At 42.0% G+C, this 21,085-nt stretch overlaps 1 protein-coding gene and 1 long non-coding RNA gene across 2 annotated transcripts in view; both read left to right on the forward strand.

Moving 5' to 3' along the window:
- The window catches only part of LOC307217499, a 62,358-nt gene extending 56,396 nt beyond the window's left edge, over nt 1-5,962 (forward strand). The window contains exon 3 of the long non-coding RNA XR_013839621.1: nt 4,834-5,962. This is a non-coding gene — a long non-coding RNA (uncharacterized lncRNA). The remainder of the gene's footprint in view (nt 1-4,833) is intronic.
- Nucleotides 1-21,085, forward strand: part of HS6ST1 (heparan sulfate 6-O-sulfotransferase 1) — a 192,400-nt gene that overhangs the window by 117,985 nt on the left and 53,330 nt on the right. The gene's annotated exons all lie outside the window — the stretch shown is intronic.

Consider the following 21,085-nt stretch of genomic DNA (forward strand, 5'->3'; position numbering starts at 1 on the left):
ACGGTTTTACGAAAAGGGAAGCAAATCCGCAAGACGTTTTCGTCTTGCGAAGCAAGCCCATAGGGAAATTCGTCTTGCGAAGCACCTCGAAAAGCGGAAAACCCTTCCGTCTAGTGAGTTTTTCGTCTTGCGAGGCATTCGTCTTGCGGGGCACCACTGTATTTGTAGTCTCTGGCTTGGCTCACTTTACTGATCTGCTCCATGCACCCATACTTCCCCTGGTTTTTCAGTTCCACTCTTACATCTGCAGACCAGAGGAATATTAAACCACTAAAGCATCATGCCCAAACAGGAAATAGCAACCCAGATATCTCTATCCCTAACACATGCGTTGGAGAACCCTTTCCAGCCCCAAAGCCACATTCTCTCATGGAGAACCTCCCAGAGGCTATGATACCACTAGCAAGGTAAGGGATATGACAGTAGGCTAAATTCCAACCACACAAAGCCATAGTTTGCCAGTTTGAATGCAGTTGCAAACTATGGTTTGCACTAAACAGAGTTGAAAGGAGCACATGAGCCTGAAGTGCGCTCACATAACTCTAACCATGGTGTAATAGTAGTATATAGGTACTGAGCAAGTTGTGACGCGAGAAGAGGCAAGGAATTCTCTCTCTCTCTCTCTCTCTCTCTCTCTCACACACACACACACACACACACACACCATTTTTCCATCCCTGCCAGATGCCAAAGGAGACAGTTAAAAAGCTGGTCTTCTTTCTCCTTTGTTGTAAATGCATCAAGGGAAAGAAAAGCCTGGTGGGAGACAGAGGGCTCTTGCATGTTCACAGCAACATAAACAGAGGATGAAAGGACTATATTCCTTTGGGGCATAGAGTAGTTGTTGCTAGATTTCTAATAACTTGTAATCTCCAGTGTGCATGCACGTGTCCTAAGGGATGGAGGCCATGGTATACCAGGACCAGAAAACCCTGTTGGCAGCCCAATTTATTTGCTCCTATTCTGTATATTACTGGAGCACTTCAACATTTAAGCTTTGTGTTTACAGCTTCTCACAGTACCATTTGAATTCAAAACAATTTCTAAAAGAGGGGTTTTATTTCCTTTATCTAATACTTCTCTTCTGGGATGTCTTGCTCTGTCGATGAATCTACTCAGGGGAATTTAGAATAAATGAGTTGGGGAGCAGGGGGCGGGGAGAGATGCTGTCTCTTATGAGCTAAGCTCATTATTGCGCTGCCTTTTTAGCCCCTTTAAATGCTAACATGCTTGTATTCCTTCTCACAATTTAGGCTTGCCATATGTCAGGGGGCAAAAGGTCAGAGAAAACCTGGATGTATGGCAACGTGGTGGAAAAAGCAGCCGAAACAGCTCAAAAAGCTTAAACTCACTATTTTGGGGTTAGGTTACTCCCCCCAACCCCAACCCCCCAATATTTGTAGTTTCCTAAAAGACAACTTTGCGGGTGTCAGGAATTTTAATTTTTGAAATATGGAAACCCTATCACAATTATCAGACTTGAGATGTACTCCTAAAATGATAATATAATCCGTATAGCTAATTGCTGTGATTTTTTTAAGGAATAGAGGAGGCAGAAGGAATAGTTTGTTAATAGGGCTGAGTTGCTGTAATGCTTTCTTATAGAAACTAGTATTATTATTGGGAAGAGCTTACCAAACCAAGACTTCTTCCTTTGGAACAGAGGCTCTCAACCTAAGCCTTCTAGGGTTCAACCTTTATGGAAGCAGAGATGGGCAAGCAAAATGTATGCAAGGTATAATTCCCAATTGACTGTATTCATACTTAGGCAGAGAGCCATTCTTTAGTTTGAATTTTACATCTATACATTCTACTGCAGGCAGGTGCCTCCAGAAAGATGCATGTCACCATAGTCATTCATCTCTGTTTAGGGTAGATATATGGGCCTCCTCCCTACTTGAAGCCTGGTGTCCACTAAAGAACTGCATGTCCAACTCATGATTAGCTGAAGTTCAGAATGCCCAGCTGTGAGTCAATCGGAAGTTTTCCCTCCCAGTTCAGAGCTGTTGTTCTGTAACAATTTTGGTAAAAGACACACAGAGGTTTTCAGTTATTCCCTCCTTAGTCCTGCAGTTAATATGTCAATGCAGTAGTACCAGGTCCATAGTGGCATGCTGCTGTTGCACCATTCTTGTTTCCAGAAAAGGAGGGGGAGAGAAACAGACCGACAGATGGACCTTGCTGCTAGCAGTGCATCTCTCTGCAACAACAATGGAGGGGTGGATTTGGGGGAAAGAGAGTTGGAGTGGACATGGGAGGGAAGACTAGCTGGCAGAAGTAACAGTGGTGGGCAACTACCAGTACATCGCATTCAAAGGTGTGGGCCTCTCCAGCCTTTTGAATGAGTGGAATTCATATTCCAAATGCCCCATTCAAACTTCACCTCCAGCATTACTCCGCACACCATCCTTCTAACAGCTTGGTTTACGCAAAATGGCATCTGCTTTATCCAGACAGCCTATATCTCTTGATCAGAATCTCATAAAGCAGAAGAGTGACTCAGTATATGCATCAGATATTTCTTAGATAAAGAAGAATCTGTTCAGCATACAGTGTAGATTGTGGGAAGCATAAAGGAAGAGAATAAATAGCATATACTTCTAGGCAGGTGGGGGACAGTAGACTTAAGGTATTAGAAGTAGCTAGCAGAAAACCAGTAGCACATGATTGAATTACAAATCCAGGATTTTCACATTTGAAGGCCTGATAAGACTATGTCATTACCCATTTTTGTCAGCATGGGGAGAATCCTTGTTCAAAACGAACTACCGTTCCAAATTTCCGTGGATTTTGGTGAACCCGAAAGAGCAGGAGGGTTTCAGGTAGACAGGTTAACTTAATTGATACATGCTACAAATCACCAAAGTTTTGTCTTACATCACATTTTCACAAAATGTAAGTCTGGCCAGAACTTATTGCTAAACCCCTGTTTGTCAGAAAGGAGTGGGATTGGAGGAATGAATGCTTATTTGTCCTCTCAGCAGCAGAAAGAAAAGTCTGGAGGTCAGGATTAAAGAGCCCAAAGGTGTCCCTCTCTAAATCTCCCATTAGCCTGATTCCTGAAAATCAGAGCTGAAAACTGCAAACAACAAAGTCTTGAAACATCCATTGCAAATAGCTCCTTAGGATGCTGTCAGCCCTCCATACATGCAAGCACAAATTAGAGAGAGAGAGAAAATATATATATATATATATATATATATATATATATATATATATATATATATAAAATCACTTATGATTGTATCAGATATGTGAGAAGGCAATGCTGTCGTCATTTGTGCATCAAACAGATTCACTTCAGACACAGTCTCTAATCACAACGTGTATTGAAAAATACGGTCACATTTTTAAATTACCATGGAAAGCAAATATTCCCTCAATGTTGTCCTGTGAAGTAGCCATTAAAATGACAAATGCATTGAAAGGTCCTGCGTATAGAGAACAACTGGTTTGATTTCTCACATCACACAAAAGCTTCCATACAATAGGCAGGGTGTTCCAAAGTGCAGATGCTGCCACACTAAACGGTTGAATTCTTACAAATGTGGACCGGGTGTTACGTGGCATCTGTAGTAGTGCAAATTCCGCCGACTGAAGCGGTCGAGTGGGCACAGGTGTGGTATAGCCCTTCCCCTTCATGTGAGAGACTTTAATAGCAATTCCCATATGAACTGCAAGATCTGATTACTACAATTATTTCTCCTTTTGCCTCTTTTACGGGAGATGGAGGAAGTACCATCTGTTTTGCTCTGAGACCTTCGGTTCTTGTTAATTAAGACATGCTGCACTAGTCTCTTGTTAGTCTCCAGATAAGGAACTGCCAGCTTTTGCTTTTCTTTGCAGATGTCTCTCTCTCCCCCCCCCCCCCCCGCTGGGTTCCATCCATACTCAGGTGACAGGTGGAAAGTAGCCAGGTTCAGCCCCCAGTTTTTATAGTGGCTGAGCCACATAAACACGGATAAGGAAATTTCCTTCAATTAGAGCAGGGATGGAGAGAACCTGTTAATTCTTCAGGTATTCCTGGACTCCATCCCTGGCCATTGGCCATACAGCCTTGGATTAATGATGGAGTCCAATAAGACATGGAGGGCAACAGCTTCCCCATCCCTCATTCAGGAATACACTTCTTTTCTTTTTTTACTCAACTTCCACTATTCTTTTTCTCTCCATGACCATCCTTCCATTTACCTTGTCAGCTGAGGGAATTTATATCATACCTGCAAATCTCACCCCACCCAACGCTGACTCTATTTTAAGGCACTTAGCAAGGTGTGACCCACATTGGCCCCAAGTCAAAGGGCTGGGTGCTGACAGCTTCCATGCACAAAGTAGGACTTCTGGTTTTCCTCCTTTCAGTAGCAACTCACTCAGCTACGCTGGTCCTTGGGAACAGGATCCAATGTCATGTTGTTTTGAAAAATTTGGGGCACTTGCACTGAGGATATTGTGAGAGGCCTTAAAAAACATAGCTTTGGTTCAAATATTAGCCTTCACGGGCTTGGAGATAAATTTACATTCAGGTTCAGCATACAGTAACAGTGCTTGAAATGTCATCCGCTCTCTCCAGTGGACCTACTTTTTCTGTTGGTGGCTCCTATGTGGCTAGAATAATGTTTAAATGAACCAACAAAGCAGTGATCAGCCAGGCAGCTCTCTACCATTTCCAGATGTTTGTTGTTTTGCTGGTTTTCAGAAAAAGAAACATCATGAAACACATGTTATAAAATATATTTGCAGATATTACATAGAAATAAGTAACCCCTGGAATATTTGATTGCACAGGCTTAATTCTTTGACAAATGTTTGTGTGGGTTTTTATTTTTATTTTAGGAAATTTAGAAGAAAATAATAGCCTTCCAAGAGAAGCTACCAAATCAGAACACAAGAGAAGTGTTTGTTTTAAACTTCTGTTTCACTGTGATACTTCAGTCTTTGTGATACATAATTTTTAATGTATAGGGATAGCTGTGGTGAGAGAGGAGTGGAAGACTATAAACAGCAATTGAATTTTTTTTTTCCTGGGAAAGGAGCTCAGATTGAGGGGGAGGATGTGTCAGAGATTAGTTGGTTCTTTGTGAGATGGATGATTGTTCAGACAGCTAATGGGGGGATGTGAGCTTGCGTAAGCTGCCTTCAGGCAGTATTAGGAAAGTGTTGAAATAATTGAGGTTCTTCTGAGTGGTTTACAGAGAAATTAATTAATTAGAGCAAATTTCAGGCATGCAGTCTTTGTTTGCCTGGGTCATTCTCTTCAGGGGTATTACATAATATTCCATTCCAAAGTATTGTTGTAGTTCCCTTTCTTCTAGATTTTTTTTTAAAATTATATTTTGTTAAGGTGATTTCAGTTAAAAGAAATAAAGTGATACAGAAAAAAAGAAGGAAACATGAGAGAGGGAAGAACAACAACACAGTTACATATAAAAGCGAAAATAAGCAAAAAAAAAAAGAAGCAATATACAATATTCCCATACATTCGTGTATAAATTGGTATAGTGTTATTGTCCTAGTGATTATGTAAATAGCCTACTACATTTTGTATAAACTCATTCCAAATGTTATCATATTTATCCATACAGTGTCTGTGCCTATAAACAGTCCATTCATAAATTACCAGTGATATCCTATCGTCAGTCCATTGATTGAAGGGTATCATATTTTTATTTTTCCAATTCCTCAATATCAATCTCTTGGCCACCATTAGGACATGGAAACTCCATTTCTGTTGTCCCATTGATAATTTCCATACTGCAGGTATATACTGTAGTTCAATAAAATATTCTCTGCTGAAACATTTTAACTTTTTCTGCACAGTCATAGTTACACAGTCCAACACTTTCTCCCAAAACTTGTTAAGTAAAGAACACTGTACAAACATGTGTTTCAGAGAAGCATTGTCCTTGCCACATCTCCAACACTGAGCTATCTTAGCTAACCCTTTTTTATACAATTGTAAAGGAATCCAATAAACTCTAAATATTATTTTCTGTTGTATTAGTCTTAGTTTTAAATCTAATGACACCTTAGGTATTGAAGCTAATACCCACTTTCTGGGTAATAATGACAGTTCCAATTCTTTATTCCAATCATCTCTTACAGTCTGCGTAATGAAGGCAGATATCTATAAAAAGTAATTGCTGGCTTTTTTATTTTTGAATGAGTTGTCCAATTGCTCCAGTGTCTCAGGTATCTCAATCTACCTTCTAGATTGATGTGAGAGGGAAGAAGCAAATGGAGAGGAATGTCATGCTTATTGCTTATGGCTTATTGTATCCATTTTTCAGTAAGAAATATCTTGCCTTAGCTTGCCAATTCTGTAAATGTGTTTCCAGCCTGATTTAGCCCTCAAGGAATTCAAAATAAGCTGCAACAATGTCTGTTTACTTATGTCCTTAGCCATACAGCCCCACTTGCCCCAAGGACTCTGTAGCACGTTAAGAGATCCTCTAGACTGAGCTAAAGGACATGCAACTGTGTGCCAGTGTTGGTGACGCAGTGGGTGCATCACTGCCTTCTAGTGATTCATCCACTTAAGGTCAGGGAGAAGGGCTTATCATCTGATTCAGCAGCATAGTATAATGTTCTAGCTCCTTATTCCATCACCTAACTTTCCCCAAGGATTGAAAAAGCCACATTGCTATTTTAGACAGCTGCATTTCCATGTCACCTCCTTTTAGCTAGTTACAGTATTTGCTCTGTTCAGTTCCCACACTCATATATCTCTGCCACTTGTCTTCCCTGCTTGTATTCACTCCCTCTCCCCAGCAGCCTTGTTCCCATTTGAGAGTAAGTGGTCCAACAGCTCCGAAAAATATGCAGTCCCAGCCGGGTTGGAATTTTTCTTTGAGAGATGCTCAGGTCCTGCTTTTGGGCATCCCATAGGCATCTGGGTGGCCACTGTGAAAACAGGATACTGGACTAGATGAGCCATTAGCCTAATCCAGCATGCTTTACTTACATTTTTAGGATGATGGTTTTACTGTTAGCAGCCATGCCATCAATAGGGCAATCAAAACTGTTTGTCTTGCCCATTTCTGGTGCCCTCTAGGTTGTTGTTGTTGTTTAGCCATTTAGTCGTGTCCGACTCTTCGTGACCCCATGGACCAGAGCACGCCAGGCACTCCTGTCTTCCACTGCCTCCCACAGTTTAGTCAAACTCATGCTGGTAGCTTTGAGAACACTATCCAACCATCTCGTCCTCTCTCATCCCCTTCTCCTTGTGCCCTCCATCTTTCCCAACATCAGGGTCTTTTCCAGGGAGTCTTCTCTTCTCATGAGGTGGCCAAAGTATTGGAGCCTCAGCTTCAGGATCTGTCCTTCCAGTGAGCACTCAGGGCTGATATCCTTAAGAATGGATAGGTTTGATCTTCTTCCAGTCCATGGGACTCTCAAGAGTCTCCTCCAGCACCATAATTCAAAAGCATCAATTCTTCGGCGATCAGCCTTCTTATGGTCCAGCTCTCACTTAGTCTGCGCCATTCCTTCCCAGCTGAGAGAGATTGCTAAAGATTATCTTGCTGGCACTCTTCTGTTAAGAAATGGACTTTTTCACTTCCCTTGTTGCTTTGATTATATTGACCTCTGGAGTTCAATTAATCATTGTTTCCCTTCAGCCAGGTTGCTGACCCTTCCTTTGTTTCTATGATTCAGTCACTGAATTTAACCCCTCTTTTTGTACCTACTGTAAACAAAAAGAACAGACTTGCAATGAATGAAGGGGCAAAGAAAATCACACATCTTATGTAGCTAAAAAAAAGGTAAAGGACCCCTGACAGTTAAGTCCAGTCACAAACGACTCTGGAGTTGCGGCGCTCATCTCGCTTTACTGGCTGAGGGAGCCAATGTTTCTCCACAGACAGCTTCCGGGTCATGTGGCCAGCATGACTAAGCCACTTCTGGCAAAACCAGAGCAGCACACAGAAACGCCATTTACCTTCCCACCTATTTATCTACTTGCACTTTGACGTGCTTTTGAACCGCTAGGTTGGCAGGAGCAGGGACTGAGCAACGGGAGCTCACCCCATTGCTGGGATTCGAACCACCAACCTTCTGATCAGCAAGCCCTAGGCTCAGTGGTTTAGACTACAGTGCCACCCACGTCCCCCTTATGTAGATAGCAGCACATAATTCTGCAAACCCTTCCTGTCTAATAACACCAAAATGGGTTGATAGTTTCACTTATAAAGTCTAGAAATAAACACCCCACATGGTATAACTTTGCCTGACATGTTGAGCAAGATGCTACGCTGTGAAAAGTCAATTCTTGTCACACATCTTACTTAGTTTTCAGAATGGCTGGTCACAGGATAACCAGCCAGTTATCATGTATTATCTATGTTTCATATATCCTCCAGAAATAAGAAGGTCTATTTATCATATTTGAAGTGCTGGGGCCTGAGAAGAGAGTGAAAAATTAGGAGCCTGTTTCAGGTACTATATAGAAATTACTATTAACAGGACTACAGGCCAAGCTACCTACAGACAAACATAGTGGTCCCATGGGTGTCCACAGCAGAAGTGATGGGGGAGCTGTTGTGTCCCCAGCCTCATATAACTATAATCTGCAGATCCCCAGTTTTCGTTTTTTAAAAAAATAATGTAAGTTTTCAGTCTTCGTAGAAACTTAGATATGAGCTGCTCTTCTCATTTTTGTGTGAGAAGAACTGGACTGCTCCCCCTTTCAGTTTTTTACACCCCACCCCACCCTTGCCCTAGCAAAATTCCTATGGGTACCCGATAGCCCAACACCCCCTTTTAAACCAGAGAAGTTGCTTTGAGATGAAGCAGTTGGGATTAGAGAGAAACAGAAGTGCTTAATCTTTCCCTGCCCACCCTTTTTCTGAAACAAACTTCTCCTTCCCCACAAAGATTTACTTCCACGGGGTTTGAGATTCTGGGTTCCAAAAACATGAGAGAACAAGCATTCATTTAAAATCCTGCATGTTGATGAGCTGCCAAGAAAAGATTGGGTGTTCACATCTCCGCTCCCGGTTGCATTTCTGCTTTTCTGAAGTGGTTCTTCTGGTTTCACCCCCAGAGCACACAGAGATCTAGGAACCATTTTTCTCTCTCCTGCTGCGCTCCCCCACCCCCCCAAAAAAGATGGCACAAAGAGGAAGGCTGGCATAGCCCATACTAAGGTAAAGGACCCCTGGACTGTTAGGTCCAGTCAAAGGTGACTATGGGGTGTGCCATTCATCTCGCTTTTCAGGCCAAGGGAGCTGGCGTTTGTCCACAGTTTTCCGGGTCATGTGGCCAGCATAACTAAACCACTTCTGGCACAATGGGACACGGTGATGAGTGCCAGAGCGCATGGAAACGCCATTAAACTTCCCACCACAGCAGTACCTATTTATCTACTTGCACTGGTGTGCTTTCAAACTGCTAGGTTGGCAGAAGCTGGGCCAGAGTAACGGGAGCTCACCACTGTTGCACGGATTCGAACCACCAACCTTCTGATTGGCAAGCCCAAGAGGCTCAGTGCTTTAGACCACAACGCAACCTGCATCCCTAGCCCATACTAGCTTGATCAGAGCTTTGCAATCTGCTTGTAATATATAGCAAGCCCAAATCTGGTGTTTTAGCATGATATAGTATGTATGTATGTATGTATGTATTTGTGATTATCACGTGAGGAGGATGACTGAGAATAGTTTCTTCCCTGTGTCATTTCTAAGAGCTCAGAGGCTTAGTGGATTAATCTTCCATCGGGGACTGTGAATCAAGTTGAAGTATAGGACAGGATTATTATTAAGACTGAGACTCTCTGTCAGTTCACTGATGGAAATTGGTCCTTCTTCATCAGGACAGCAGCAGGGAGGTTCTGTAGCACGTCTGGCCTTCAGGGTGGGAGCATGAAGGGGCATGGTGGACATGTCTTGTTCCAGTATACTCCAGTGGCAAAGGTGAATGTATTTCTGTTCTGCATCATTCCCCTCAGGCTGCTTTTGCAGTGTCAGCCAACTAAAGCAGGATTTATTGTCATCTTTATAGTGTCTATTAAAAAACTTCCCTGGATAGTCTGTATTCCATCTAGATTAAAGAACATTCCTGTCATTTTGTGGAAGGTCTGCTGAATTTCTGTTGTGGTCCTTTGATTTCCTCTAAGACAGAGGTGAGCCAATATGGTATTGTTGGCCTACAACTCCCATCAGCCCCAGCCAACATGGCCAATGGTCAAGGATGATGGGAGTTGTATTCTCACCAACATCTGGAGGGCACCACATTGGCAAACCCTACTCTAAGGGTATGTATATATAATGTGTTTGGCAAGTTCCACCATACCAGTTGGGCAAACCAGTCCCCATACGCCATATGGCAACTAGGTTGATCCCCATTTAGTTCCCCGCCCCTCAAACTGAGTAAACAAATGCAAATAGGAACAAAGTTCAGGGACTTATTTTTTCCAGGTGTATTCTTGGCCTCAGTCAGCAAAAACAGCAGAGTAGAACATTAGATTCCCACCCCACCCCACCCCCTTTTATTGGCATTATCCTTGTGCCTCAACAACAGTATGACATGAATAAATTTAAGTGGATGAAGCTTTCTCCCTAACTTTACCACCATGAAAGCCCTGACATCTCCAGCATGAAGAAATCACTCAATTGGCTAAGATATCTCAGTTGCAACCATTAGCCACTTAAACTCTTACCTCTGCTTTGGAAGAGGCCACAAGTCAAAAAATGACTAGTAATGGGACAGGTTTCTAAACATGCAGGTGCATGAACTGGAGAGAGAGCAAGAGCAGATCATGGTGAGATTTATAAAGCTTGGCAGATGGGAAATTTAATACAGTGGAAATTTCCTAATAAATAGCGTGGGATGCTCAGAAATTTGAAATAGAGAGAATGTGAAGGTGCCAGTAATGGTTTGTTAATAAAACACCAGCCAGAAGGGATGAAAATTATTTATAGATATATGTCTGTAATTATTTTTATTTTATTGTGGGATAAAGTGTGTGACAGTATGGGGTGCATGTATTTTTAGACACATGCAGGCAGCAAGTACTGTGTGGTTTTGTGAGAAGTTTAGGTCCAAAAGAAGCCCCTCCCATTTTCTGATTCCATCGTCCCCATCAGCAGAGTGTCTTGGGGCCAAGCTAGAAGGATGTTAAATTAATTCAGAGCAGTTTCAGGTCCACAGTGGTGGAGGAAAAGGTCCAAGTTCCCCTTGTATTCTGCAGTGATCCTGACAGTTATCAGCTGCTAATATTATATGCATTTTCAAAATCCTGCGTGCTAACTGCATATGTAATGGGTAGAAAATTAATTTGGTGTAGCCCCAGGAGGGGCCCCATCACTTGCGGACAAGCTCCAAATTTAACTATGACTTATGCTGGAAGCCTTCTGATAACCCAGATGTTTTTACAGCTCAGATCTCCAGCCAACCCTCACACCTAGGTCACCACTGTTCTAAGTACCTAACAGGCCTGGATGCCTACACAGTGGGTTAGCAGCTTTATCTAAGATGAAATTCTGGATGCAATAGGTCTTACTAGTCACTGGTTCTGCTTAAAGGAGCCACGAGGTGGTTGTTGTTTCCTAATCTCAAAAGTCTTTCTAACTAAGATAGTTTGAAGTATTTGTTAAATCACACTTTGAGGACCATGCTGGAAGACATAAATGTTCCTAGGAAATAGTTAGTTAGATAAATAAATAAATAGTTAGATAGTTAGATAAATAGTTAGATAAATAGTTAGAATAGTTAGATAAACTAGATAAAACAGTGGGTGTATCTTGGAAAGAGCGTTAGCATTATTTGCATTACCGTATTAATACAAACTCAGTCTCCGTCTCCTGTTCCCTTGGCTGCAGGGAACAAAGGCCGTTCCCCCGCCCCTGCCATCTCTGGCCTAGAGATGGACATGGGAAGCAGCATATAAAATAACAAACCCTACATACAATTGCAAACTCTGATAATCTCTTTAGCTTGGTTTCCTCTGGTAAGCACCAGTTCTTTCAGTCCCCTTTGAGAAACTCAGAAAGCACCCCTGGAGCTGTGCTACGGGAAACTCACTTTTCCTGACTTCCAGACTACATTTTGTTTTTGTTTTTATTCTTTTCTGCTGTGCACCCCTCACCTCCGCCGTTGCCTCGTTCTCTTTTTTTCCATGCAAACATTATGAAAGGCCTAAAAGTGGATAAGTATCTGCTTCTAGGTTATTTAAATGGGATGCCATGCAGAGAATCCCTCGAGGCAGCTGCTTTGGTTCCAGGCCAAGCCTGCATTAGTCCTACAGGGAATTAATTACAATACATTAATATGTAATATGTGACCATTATATCTGTGGCTGTATTGCCATTCTTTAGTTAATACGATGAATGATTATTATGCTTTGCATCTGCAACATTTTCACCTTAGGTTCAGGAAGAGCTGTGAATGGTCAATTAACTTGCAAAATATTCTTGCCAAAAAGGGTTTTCTAAAAAGAAATTTATTAATATTATCCCCATTTGAAATCACACATTTCAGGACTATAGGCGTTTTCTTTTGGAAAGCTGTCTGAACCTGTTTCAGACTGGTACTCACTCCTTAATATTTCTTTTCCTGTGATCTGTTTATAGTTTGCTCATAAATCTAACCACAGTATATCATAAACCACCCTGTAATTCTTGGGTGAAGGACAGTATATAAATTTAATTAAATTATTATTATTATTATTATTATTATTATTATTATTATTAGGTTATTAACACAGGTTTTAAGTCCATGTAGTTTAATAATTAGTCTATCCTAGGTAAGAGCCAAAATCTTCTTTTTGGCGTCCAGACTTTGCACATTCAGTTTCTGCAAGCTAGGCATTGTTGGAAGGATCTTCCAATCTAACAGGCATATTGAGATTCATAGGTATGAAAATACTTTCCAAGGTCTAGTGCAGCTTTAGTGTTTCCCTAGAATTTCCCTCCAAAGCAGTGTGGTCCCCTCCAGTTTCCAAAGCATTGTCTTCAGATTAAAGTCCAAAACATCCCTTTGCACATGCTTCTGACAAATTCATCGTCTGTCTAGTGTGAACTCACTGCACATGGGTAATAGCACAAATTAGAATCATTGGCCTGTTGCCTGGGAGAGAATAAATGAGGATATTTCAGAGAAGATTAATATCCACCCCTTGCTTCAGCACCTCATGTAGGTAGAAAAGTGTGACCATGGAACACAAAAGTCTCCTGGCACACAGAACCTTTGCCCTATAGTTATGGGAACTGAGAGCTTTAAAAGACAAAGTGATCATATAATTCTCTGCTGTTATTCTGGATCCATGCCTCAGAGTAACCAGGGGAAATTTAGGGGGGAAAGAAAGGTGAAATTATTGTAATTGAGAGAGAAACCAAAAAGTCCCATGGAATGGACTGGGAATAAAGATAATATTAGAGGAAGCCAGCTGAATTTTCTTTAAAAGGGTCAGGTAGAAAGAATTAATCAATATAGACATGTACACACACAGAGACACGCACACAGACACACCCCACAAATTATCTTCATTCAGGAACTATATTCAACATTTAATTTTTTATTACAGAAATGCAAGAGAGAGAAGGGGAGATGGATGCTTAAATGTGTTGAATCTGTTTGTTGGCTTGGGAATGGCTTGCAGTCCTGCATGTGCTTTTAGTTTAATTGTGGCAGACAGCCGCAATTGGACAGCAGCAGAGTGCATACATCATCTGGCCCCTCCGAACGACTTTAAGAAAGATCTGTACTCACTAATTATGTTCACCTGCTGAGTACACTGGATATAATATTAATGGGTCTAGTTCCAGGGCCTGAATTACATGAATAGTTGTCTTTGAAAATGCAGCAATACGCCCAGATTATTAGGGTTCCTATATTACAGACAATGAACTTGGGCTGTGTATTCATTCATCTTAAAACAGTCATGGTTACCAACTCTCTTAAATGGTGCTTGGCATAAATAGCATTATAGGAACACAATTCATTTTATTCAGCACTGCTGATATCTGCTCATACATTTAAGATACTACATGGTGCACGTATTTGAAACTGGCCAGAAGCCAACATTTCACCCTTCTGCATGAATGAAAAAGTGACTTCCGGGTATCTTCCAAGTGTTAAATGGTGCAAGCAGAATGCAATTTAAGTATTCTTCCTTCTTTAAAAGAATGGAGAGAATTCTAGATGTTCACATAAAATGTGTTAGAGGTATATATGTGACAAAATTATTTGATGGTGCTTGAAAAAAACAAAGCAAAGAATAGTATTTTACTTCTAGGTTTTTATTTCATCAGTGAGCCTCTACATTTTACAGTCTGGCAAAGGAGGAGCAGGTGGCATATCACTTTGTTCTTCTTTTAAGTAAAGGAGAAAGTAGATTTCTGCTATTGTTTCCAAACACTACCAGCACCCTTGTCTTTCACTCATCCCACAACACCATCAACAGGCTGTGTTTGAAATTAAAGCTAGTTAGGGACCATTTATTAATTTTCTGCTCAGTTATTAGAGATTGTTGTGGCTTATTGTGCTGCCACCACTACCCACCAGATTACTGCTTTTAACAGCCAGCCAGTTGCCACAGACTTGGAAATCAGCTGTCCTGGGCTAGTGAGTAAGCCTCCATCTGCTTGCGCTTCAGCAAACATAGTTATCTTAACCAGGACCCCCCTGACTTTATTGCCACAAGAGAAGCCAGCTCCTCCACTGGTCATTCACTGCATCTGCCCTCCAACTTCCATCACTCCTCCATTGGGTGTCCCTGTCCCCCTTACTCTGGCCACAGGAAGCAGCCTGCAGTTGAATCTTGAGGCATACATCCAAGTAGCCTCAACCTCCTATCCTAAATGCTTGCCTGAGCAGCAGCTTATAAGATCAGACCACTAGCAAAGTATGGGTACAAAAACAGGCTACTGCAGTACATTTGAAACCATCTCTTTTTTTGTCTGTGCACGTTTTCTCCTTTCCACTATTCCCGTGATGAATGGCAAAAGGCCCTTATTACTTTTTTTATATTAGTTTGCTATGTTATCACAGAATCAAGCAGTAGCTCATCATACACCATTTACCCCCGTTATGTTGTCAGTCACAGAAATAACTTCAGATTCACAAAGCTACACTTTATTGAAAGCAATTGGGTTTGATCGTTTCTTGATTGTCCTGGCCTGAGAAGTCCTTTTCTGTAGGAGCATTGCATCATTTCTGAAAGCCTTAAGTTCTTTCCTTTTCAAGTTGGTGATCTGTTTGCAGTGCATCCTTCTTCTCATACTATTTGTTTTATAGCATGTGCACACACACACACACACACACACACACACACACACACACACATTTGTACTGATCATTTCTGAGACAGATATCCCCAGATGGCTAATGGCGCCAGAACAGAAAATCGGCCCAGTCTAACCTCAACTTGAATATCCCCAAAGGAAAGTCTACTTGTTAAAAAAAAGAATGTTAGGTACTTGCCAACTAAAATGTTACGAGAGAGAACATTACATAATATACAATAAATCTCATCCCTATTGTGTGGACAAATTTGTCAAGAATAATTTCTAAAATGGCTGTGGAAGGCTTAACCATAGCTGCAGAAAAAACTGGAAGAGCAAAAAGATGGGACAGGGATAGCCAATGCCATGCTCTCCAGTTGTTTTTGGGCTACAACTGCCATCAGACTACTTGGCTCATGGGAACTGATGTCTAATAATATCTGGATAACACCATGTTGGTTCCCCCAGCAGTAGGATAATGAGGGATCTGTAATTGCATTGGTACATCAAACTGAGGGGATAACACCAAGACCGTGCAGTAGCAGCACAAATGGTTATCATTCCCCCCCCCCTCAAAAGCAAACTCAGGTGGTGAAAGTTGAGCCAATAGGAATGGAACACTGAAAAACAAGAGGGAGCTATCACTAGGCTCAGAGGATGAGCCTGAGATTTACGGAAGTATGAAAAGCCTTTTTTGAAATACAAAGCAAGCAAATCCATCCCCCTGCCCCTCCAAGAATACAGCAGTGCAGTGAGGACTGAGCTTGCTCAGTAGACACAAGATGTTGCATGTCAGTTCGAAAAGAAAAGTGAAAAAACAGAGAATGGGGCAGAGAATGTTATGCCCTGGTTGAACTTTTCCAGGTTATATCTTGAATGAGGTAATGAGTGGCTGGAGTTCATTTGCTGGAAGGTGACAATACAATGCAGCATTTCTTACAAACCTCACAGGAGTACATTAGGAGCGACTATCCATCAGTGCCCACTCCCCAGTATTTGATAAGCACAGAGGGGCAATAGGCCCCACCCTCCCAATTTAGCTGATAAGCATAGAGCCAGTGTGTGGTGGTAAGGGTTGGAACAAGAACTAGGAGAATAGAGCTCAAATCCCCAGTCAGCCATGAAGCTCACTGGGTGACCTTGGGCCAGTCACTCACTCCCAGCTTTACCTCCCTCACAGGGAGAAGAACTATGTATGCCACCTTGAGCTCCTTGGAGGAAAGGAAAGGTGGGATATAAATGTAATAAATAAGCCGAGATAAAATCCACAGCTGAGAATGAAGGGCAGTGTGTCCTGTTTGTGTGCGAGAGCAAAAGTGGACAAACCCACTTTTGGACATAACCACAACTGGCATGGAGCCCCTGGAGGATTGTCCAAGGGTGAATAAGTAGGCTGTTAAGATAAGGTGCTGTGGGTTAAACCACAGAGCCTAGGACTAGAAGGTTGGCAGTTCGAATCCCCACAACGGGGTGAGCTCCCGTTCTCCCGTTGCTCGGTCCCTGCTCCTGCCCACCTAGCAGTTCAAAAGCACATCAAGTGCAAGTAGATAAATAGGTACCGCTCTGGCAGGAAGGTAAACAGCGTTTCCATGTGCTGCTCTTGTTCACCAGAAGCGGCTTAGTCATGCTGGCCACATGACCCAGCAAGATGAGCACCGCAACCTCAGAGTCGGCCACGACTGGACCTAATGGTCAGGGGTCCCTTTACCTTTAAGATAAGGGAAGAGTAAATGTTTTGGTCAGAGAAGCACAGAAGCAACAGCTTTCTAGATCCTTCTGCCATTCCTGCCTATTGACTATTGTTGAGATTTAAATATCTATTCCATGTTCAGTGAAGCAAATATATATTTAAATAGAAGCTTAGAATAACTGCCTAAGTAACTAAAACAACAACATAAGATTAAGTGACAGGATAAAATTGCATTTTTGAATCCATCCAGGATCCATCTGGGTCTTTGTTAGTCAACAAGATTCTGTCTTTGCTGCAACAGAATTACCAGTAACCTAGTCTTTCTTCCAGTGGAAAAGCAAGTTATCCTTTGGACTGCTGGCCCAAACAGCTTCCAGAGATGTTGGTCTTGATTTTGAATCAATTTAAGAAGCTAATTTTATCCCTAGCCATTACACAAAGGCCTGTACACTCAGATGACTCAGGACTACTTCCTTTGAAAGCAACCTTCACTTAGTATGCTGAAAAGTTTCCCCAATCATGGTTCTTTATAAGATTAAAGAGTCTAGACTTGCAGAGTTTACAGCTTCAAAGGAATGGATGGGCTATTAAGATAAGGGAAGGGTAAATGTTTTGGTCAAGGATGATCATTTGCATTTGACAAGCACCTTAAGCAAGTGAGACTAAAGGACACCTTAGTAATTACTTTGAAACACATATTTCCTAGCAGTGATATTCTGGGCACATGATTCTGTCAGCCTGCCTGATCTTATAAAGGACTTCTAAATGGATCAAGGGGTGGGGGCTCTTTTATCACACCATCATCACATCTTGCAGTAGTGAATTAATAGGCTGTTTGCTGGTTCCTAATGCAGGGGGGGGGTTTAAAGGCTGGTCTTAGGGGAGGTGTTGGTGACTGCAGCCCTCACCTTTTACCTTTTATGTGCACAATTAGGCTTGTGGGGCAGAGGATCCCCCTGGTTTAAAGGTAAAGGTAAAGGGACCCCTGACCATTAGGTCCAGTCGTGACCTACTCTGGGGTTGTGGCGCAGAGGGAGCCGGCATACAGGTCCGGGTCATGTGGCTAAGCCGCTTCTGGCAAACCAGAGCAGTGCACGGAAATGCCGTTTACCTTCCCGCTGGAGCGGTACCTATTTATCTACTTACACTTTGACATGCTTTCGAACTGCTGGATTGGCAGGAGCAGGGACCAAGCAATGGGAGCTCACCCCATTGCGGGGATTCGAACCGCCAACCTTCTGATCGGCAAGCCCTAGGCTCTGTGGTTTAACCCACAGCGCCACCCATGCCACCCCTTTTTTTACATTTACATTGGTTTACATTGATGTAAACATTTCAGTCATGTTTTCAGTCATCTCTTTTTCTAGGCAAAAAAGACACACACACACCCCAAAAAACCCCATAAAATAAAGTTGCAATTCATTTATCATTTTAGTTGCTCTTTTCTGTACCTTTTTCAGCACCTTGATGCTAAACTTTTCTGAGGTTAGGCAGACAAAACTATATACAACATTGCAAACACAGCATATTGGAAGATACTTTTGTAGCATGCAGAAAATCCTAAATTACTCAGATATGCCATGTTTCACCTCACCTCACTTTGAAGGGAAGCCATCAAGCAGCAATCATTCTGATATCCTACAGTGACCCTCTGGCTTCAAGCCAGGAAGCGTTTTAAGAAATAAACAGGATATCTTAATGCAATGGTTTTCAGTTTTGCCTAATCTATGCAAATTGATGACTTAAATCCCTTTACATTTCCACCCATTTTGAAAATTCACATGGTGAATATTGCCATTCTTGTAATTTATTTCTTCCTTCTCCACTCCATATTACCATTTCTGTACAGTATAATGCTAGTGTCTATAGCTTCATTTCAAAGTATAGCATGTCTGTTTGTGTATAATTCAATGGTTGTTTGTGCCTCTGAATTCGCCAGCACTGCCTGTTGCACCCAAGCTTTTTGAAGGGGAGACTAGAATTTACTTCAGTTTTATTTAAATAAACATCATTTAAATGGGAGTGGCTGGGCGGGTGTTTAAAATCCTAAAGTTCTCATATCTTCCACAGAAGAGATTCCAGGCTACCTTTAAAGTTCCTTCACAAGTATTTACTGTGTGATTTGGCTTTAATAGAGGAGACATGCAGTGCACTCATAAATGAAGTATCTATGTCATCCAGCTGCATCCAATGTACTAATAGCAAACTCAGTCTCTGAGTGCCAAGCCTTTTGCAACCAAAATGGCATCAACCACATACAAGAGAGAGATGTCAACAGGCTTTGGGGAGCCCCAAGGTTTGCAAGAGTCCAAAAAAAGGGGTGGGGGCAAAAGAGAGAGAGATTCCAAAACAGCTCATTGAGTACTGAACACACTCAGTAGGAATAATTTTGACTGACTGTTGTGAGGATACAGAAAACCTGGGAGGGGAGGTGAAGGAATGAAAGAAGGTCACAAACCTCTGTGGCAAAGGCACCCACTTCTTATATTTTACAGATGAGGAACCTGAAACTGAGAGTTAAGGGAGTAACAGAAGGCCAACGCTAGCAGGGGGTCTGCTGTTATTGTTGTTTTGTAGTTTGCTGCTGTTGAACTGCTGTGTGCCAGGAACCATTACTGAAGTAAAGTAAACCCGCAACTTATGTGGGAGTTATGTTCCAGGGATCATGCCTAAAGTCAAAATCACATATAATCAAAATGCATTGGGTTCAAGGGCAGGTGGCATTGATAAAGTCAAAAGGGGGAACCATGGCCTAAAAATATTTTTGCCATCCACGTAAAGCTGAATGTGCACAAGTGCATAAGTTGTAGGCTTACTGTACTGTGAATCTGGCAGAGGCCTACCACTAGATCCTGTTCCAGCTGCCGTACTCTAGGCAGATGAGGAACAGGAGGGTTCCTGTACAATGCGAACACGTTTCATAATTAGGATACAAACATGTATAATCTTCTTTGAGATCGTTCTCCTTCAGTTAAGTGTATTTTTCCCCCTTGGATGGTCAGGAGAGAAAAAGGGATTTTCTGCCACAGAAGCACTACAGCTGCAGCTGATGGCAAGCTATTAGTTAGTTGCTTTTGGGAGATTTCCTCAGTTTAGCTGCCTAAAAGCATTACTTTGCAAAGCAGGAAGATTTCACAAAGCCCATTTGTCTGGCAGTTTTCAAACAGCTTGTCCCTGGTGCAAAGTGGTTTGAATTGAAATAAACGGTACAGCTTGTCTGCAGTAGATTTCTTCAGGGATGCTTGCCCTGCCAGCCTAGAGGTCAGTCTATTATCTCCAAGATGATATCTCGCTTTTTTATGTTTACCATTGTTTGTTGTGTGATTCTTAAGCTATAAAGGAGTCAACTTTTTGTGGGGAGAGGGGAGATGGCTTTGCTTAAACTGCACTTGTTTACACTTCTCCACACCACTGTTTCTGAATCTCAAATCAGTTAAAGGAAGGCCAAGGTTGTTCCCAGAAATCTCAGGAGAGAAAAAATAGAGCAAGCAGGGGCCTCTTGAGTTTTTCTCTTCTCACTGAGGTCATGCACAGTTGGGATTCCAGATTCTCAGACCAAAAGGAATGTGAAAATAGGATGTGACAAATATATGTATTTGGTTGAACTATAGATTAAAAAGATGTGATAGCAAGTGGCTAGCCAAACTTTGGATACAGCTGTAAACATGGAAACGTCCTTAAGAGCAACAGGAAAGGCAGCCAACAGAAACATTAGTCTATGTCAACCATGGCACTTCATTTGTGTAGAAATCGGAGAAAGCCGACCGTCTCTTTCCGCTTCCAGACTATTGGGCAGCACCAATAATTCAAAAATATGAATTGCTAGCAAAGTGGTATGACATGATCCTGAGATTTTCCTCCATCCTCTCCTTCCTCCCATCTTGCTTTTGAGCTTACTCCTTATAAATACGTTACATCTTGTGTGGCATTCTTTTGTATTGTCCTTGTGAAGCTTTGTCATAAATGGCACGTACATCAGGGACAAAGGTGGGAGAGACAGAAGAGGAGGAGGTGGAGAGGGAGAGACAGACAGCTCTATAACTGGCAAAGTGAGGTGGCCACCTTTGGCAGCAGATGGTGTGGAACAGCAATCGAAGCCAATCCCGGATGTTTCTCCTGAGCCATTTACCTCTGCAGGAAGACAGACTTTGTGGGTCATGCAGTCTGCTTATTGCCG

This window comes from Podarcis cretensis, assembly GCF_951804945.1.
Source record: "Podarcis cretensis genome assembly, chromosome: 5".
Taxonomy (NCBI): Eukaryota; Metazoa; Chordata; class Lepidosauria; order Squamata; family Lacertidae; genus Podarcis; species Podarcis cretensis.